Source organism: Neofelis nebulosa, chromosome 16 (assembly GCF_028018385.1).
Source record: "Neofelis nebulosa isolate mNeoNeb1 chromosome 16, mNeoNeb1.pri, whole genome shotgun sequence".
Classification (NCBI taxonomy): Eukaryota; Metazoa; Chordata; class Mammalia; order Carnivora; family Felidae; genus Neofelis; species Neofelis nebulosa.
Genome location: NC_080797.1, coordinates 13,044,013 through 13,049,285, shown reverse-complemented (window position 1 = coordinate 13,049,285; position 5,273 = coordinate 13,044,013).

The window sequence follows — 5,273 nt, the reverse complement described above, 5'->3', positions numbered from 1 at the left end:
CGGGACCCCCGCCGCGGGAGCCCGTCTCCAACCTCCATCCGTTCGGTCCATCCCGGAGCCACGCCCCAGGGAAGCGCCTCCCAAAGCCAGGCGCGGCCCCGACCCGCGCCCGCGCGCCACCCGCCAGCGGCAAAGCCCGGAACGGGAGCGGGGGCGGGAGACAGCCGCCGCTCGCGCGGCGCAAGGGGGGGCGGGGCGCGCAGGGGCGCCCCAAGCCCCTCGGGACACACGCCGCCACGGGAGAGGCGGGGGGACGCCGCGCGCGTGCGCGCGCGCGCTCGCACACCACACGCCCGAGGCACACGGGCCCCGGCACCGGACGCCGGCCAGGCCTGGCGGGACCCTCCCCCGACTCAGAGGGGGGAGGCGCAGGCCGCGGTAGGCGAAGAGCGGCGCTCGGCCCCACCGCGGGGCCGACAGACCTCCTCTCGCGCGGGAGAGAAGGCTCCGCCTAACACGCACAAGGGCATGCAGTCACCCTGACACAGGTGGCCACTACGCGCACAGGAGGGGCAGCGACTGGGGGTTCCGGTACCCCAAGGCACCCTCTCGGATCGCTAGAGAAGGCTTTCTCACCAAGGGCGCGCCGCCCCCCACCCAATTCGTCCCCCCATCGGGGCCCGCCAGATAAAAGGCGTTTCTTCCCGGGGCCACCAGGGCCCGGGGCGGGGGAGAAAGGTCCACGGCAACGGAGTGACACAGGGCATTCCTGAGCATTCGCGGTCAGGGACCACAACGAGGGCCACCTGCCTTCCCCACGCGCGGTTGCTCGTGTCGCCGCCCCGAAGGAGCGCCGCGCCTCCGGGTGAGGCCCGAGAAAAACCGAGGCAAAACACCGGCAGCAACGCGCTGGGCAAGAAACCGACAGCCCTCGCTCAGAGGGGGTTTTGGCCAAGCGCCACGGCGCCGGCTCGGCCCGCCACGATCGCTCAACTCGCCCCACCAAGTCAGTCCCCCGCACCCCTCCGGGCAACAGCGGCCCGTTGCGGGGCAGGGACGACAAGGCGCCCGCTCCCCGCAGCGGGGGGAACGGGTGTGCCTCCCTTCACCGATTCTGCCACCCGCCCACCTCGGGCAACTCCGCCAACGGCGGCGACCCAAAGGGGGGGGTCCGTTGGGAACAGGGAACGGCGCCACCACTCGGCTTCAGGCACCTGAGACGACCTGGAGCGCTCCAGGGGCACCACGGAGGGCCAGGCGCCACGCGCTCAGCACGCCCACGCGGCGAGCAGCGTGGCGTCGGGTGCAGCCCCCCCACCACAGGGAGGCCGCCCACCACCACACAGCCAAGAGAGGCCAGCGAGAGTGTCCGCTGCGTCAGCCGACCCCGGTCCCGCAGCGACGGGAGGCCGGGGTCGGGCCGGAGTCCGCACCCCTCTGCACCCCCCTGCGCCGCCCACAGGCGAGAAGGAGGAGCATGGGGCCCGCAGGCAGAACGAGAAGAGCGGTCCCACTCACCAGGAGTGTCCGTCCCTCGTCTGACACGGCTTAGGCCCGGCCCGGGAGAGCGCGACATCACCACATCGATCGGTTACCGCCACACGAGGCAGTCCTGGGGTGAGGGGGGGCTGGGGAAACGCCCGGCGAGGACAGCGACCAGAGGAGGACCTGCTTCAGCCTCGCCAGCACCCCTCCCCCACCTCTCCCAGGGAACAGGCAGCCGGACAACCCACAAGGGAAAAAGGGAACGCCTGACACGCGGCACGGAGCCTTGCAAGGGTGGGTTTGTCACGGCCACGGCCGGGTGCCCGCAGCGGGGAGCGCACGGGGTAGAAGACCCACGCCGCCTCCCCACGCCGCCCTCGGGTGCCAGAGACCGGAGGTGGCGCCACAGCCTGGACCACACCTGGATGCACGAGAGCCGGCGCGCAGGCCCAGGCAGACGGCTCGAGCAAGCAGGCGGGCAAAGGGCGGAGTCGGGCTCGGCTCGGCGTCACCGCCAAGCCCGGAGCCACGCCAGCGGCGACGAGGCCCAAGTCTCTCTTACAGGATGACAACCGCCACATCAGAACGTGTCAGCACCTACCTGGCAGCAAAAAGTACCTCTTTCAGGAGACAAAAATGACCGCGTTGGCAGGCGGGGCCGAGCCACAGGTCACTGGGACCTTCTGGGACCCTGGCCCGGCCACGGGCCCCAAGCATCTTCCCATCACCGCCAAGCAACCACCATCCTCCCCCGGAAGTCCCCGGGGGCCATCTGGTCGACCCCGGGACCGACCGACCCACCGACCCACCGACCCACCGACCCACCGACCGGGGAATCGCGGGATGGGGGGACTGGCCGGGTAGGCCCTGCCCCGTTACACGTTCGCCCGTCCACGGGTCGTCTCCGGGTCGGGACTTAGAAAAATAAAACACCACGCTGTCGCCTGCGGAAGCCTCCCCGGACCTATCAAGACCGGCCCCATGCCAGTCCCCGAACCCCGGCTGGGACTGTTTTGGGGGGGGGGGGTCTGAATTGCGCGGAGGCGCCCCCGACGACCGGACCTCAACGGGGATCGCGGGCGCGCCGGCGTTGGCGCCCTATACGGGCTTCCCCTCGCGGCCCGGCCCGGTCCCCAAATCCGCAGCGGGCCTCGGAAAATCTGGGGAGAAAATCGGGTCCAACGACCGGGAGCCCCACGCGTGCCCCCGCCCGGGCCCATCGCGCCCTCCGCGGGCTTCCCCTCAAGGCTCAGGACGGTCCTCACCGGCCCAGCCCGGCCCGACCGCGACGCGGGAGGGAAGACAAAAGACGCCTGGCAGGGAAGGGCCGACGAGCGACCCACGGGGCCACAGTCTCCGGGTGGCGGCCCCGGACGGTCCCCGCGGTCCCCGCGGTCGGGGGGGGGGGGGGAAGGAAAGCACCGGCGGGTGCTGGTCGACCCGTCCGGGTAGCCCCCCACCCCGGCTCGCTCCCAGGGAGCGCCGCCGCTACTCCCCCATATACCCGAAGGTTCAATCTCCGGCAAGTGCACCAGCCGCCGGCGCCCCGACGACAGCGGGACGATCACGCCAACGTCGCCGGCCTTCTGGAACTCCGCCCCGGACACCGCGGCCGAATCGCATCCCTTGCCGACGTCGCCGAAGCTCCGGAGGGGGAACGCTATGTAAAAGCGGCCGCCAGGTGGCGCCCGACAACCGACCGAAACGTCAGCGGGGACAGCTCGCGATCTCGGGGCGAGAGGGCGCACAGCCGGCGGCCCGGCCGCCCGATCTCGTCCCGGCCCACTCCGGATGCCGCCTCTCGGTCCCAGGCCGACGGAGGGCGTCCGCCTCGGGAGCTCCCGGCCGGCCGGCCGGCACGGCGCGACCCCGGCAGCCCAAGGGACACTCGAAAAATGCATCGGGGCGGCTGCCGCTGGAAAGGGGGGGGGGGGGGGGGGGGGAGCAGACCGGCCACTCGACTCCCCGGCCAGCCGAGGCGGACGTGCGCGGAAAATTCCCCGCACACACCGGGCGGGCCGGGCACGGGCGGCCCAGAGCGGCCCAGGCGGCGCCCGCGCTCCCGGGAGGACTTAGACACATTTCGGCGGGCAGGAAGGGAGGGAGAGACGGACGGCCAAACCGAAACCACGCGAGAGAGTACTCCCAGAACAACAACGGACGGACGAGCCGTTTTTATTCTATTGGGTCAAGCGGGGGAACGTCTCTCTCGGAAACATAACAAACCAAGCTGCGGGGGGGGGGGGGGGGGGGGACAAAAAGGGGGTGATGGATAAACGAACGACCACGGATAAAGCTTAAGCAAAGTCCTTCGCCGCACGGGGCCACGACGAAGTCCAAAGACCACAAACAGGTACGGGGAACATGGGTGCAAGTGCACCGCGTGGCAAGTGACAAGAATATGGCTTTCACCATTACCGTCCTCAATAAACACTACTACGGCGGCGGTGGTGGTGGTGGCGGCGGCGGGGGGGGGGGGGAAGATGGAGAACGGAAGGAGTTAATAGCCACTCACTAAAAAAATGTCCCGGTTCCCAGAGGACCCTACAGTCCAAAGGGAGGGGTGGGTGGGCCCCCGCAGGGAAAAGGAAGGTGTCACCGAGACACACCCTATGCCTCCACCCTCTTAGGGTTTGCAGGTGACCCTGAGGGTGACACGGACACGAGACAGGTTAACCGTACAAGGAGCCGACAAATTGATTTCCTACAAGTTTCACGTGACAGGTAGAGCCCCTCCTGAGGAAACCAAGACCCTGAGAAGTGGCCAAACCTAAACGCTTGTATATTGGGTTGAACAAGGAGAAGCGACGGTGGGCGACTAACTGAACTACGTGGGGAGGCTGAAGGATGATGAGGATTTTAAAACCAACGAAACCAACCAACCAACCAAGATCTGTTCTCCTCTAGAATTCTCTCCACTTCTCCTCCTGTCCTTGAGGATAAGAATGTCACTCCCCTGGTGGCATAGGAAAGACATGGGGGGGGGGGGGCGCTTCCAGGGAGAAAAGGAGGAGAGTGCTCCGTGCATGCTTCTTGCACCTGCTGGGCAGGAGGGTAGGGGTGGGTGGTTTACTTTGCTTGCTTGCTTGCTTGCCTGCTTGCTTGCTGCTACTTTTTGAAAGCTTCTCTAATGTTTCCTTTACACCTAAGTCTTCCTTTCCAGTTTGGCTTTGGACAGGAGGAAGGCAGGCCACATGTTTTTCTGACACGGTGGTGAACGAAGGGTAAGATGAGTGCGGGCCCGTGCGTATTCTTTTCCGTCAGTCACGTGCCGTGGTGAGTGGAGCATCAGCTCTTGCCGGATGGGTGTCTCATTCCTCCGTGAACCATCAGGCAAGATGTCGGGCAAACACACACACAGGGAGACTAAAGGTAGGAAGAACGTAGAGAAGACGGGCGACACGTGCCCGAGTCTCCAGAGCGACGATTTCATCCAGGGCACGGCAACGTCCAAGGTTTCCGGACACCACGTTGACGGACGCTTTGGTGCGTAGGTCACTTTGAATCTACAGTGCCACCCTCCGGTCCCGTTAGCACGTTGCCTCCGGCTCACGTGAGCGAGCGGTGGTGTCTGTCGTCGCGCAAAGAGACTGTGGGACTCGTCCTGGGATGGAACTGGGCCAGAGAGAGGGAGGGACGCCGCAGCCCATCGTTGAGCTTCAGGTGTCTCTAAGAGACCGAGTCTCTAAAGTACACCGAGGCACAGGGCGACCCGCTCGCTCGCTCGTGGCTGGACGTCTCTTTGTTCTTTCGAGGGGTGGATATCTGTGAGTGTGGTTTCTTTACTTTCCGGACAAGGCGAAAGAACTCCGAAACAGGAAATATTGGCACAAGGGGTCTGGTGGGAT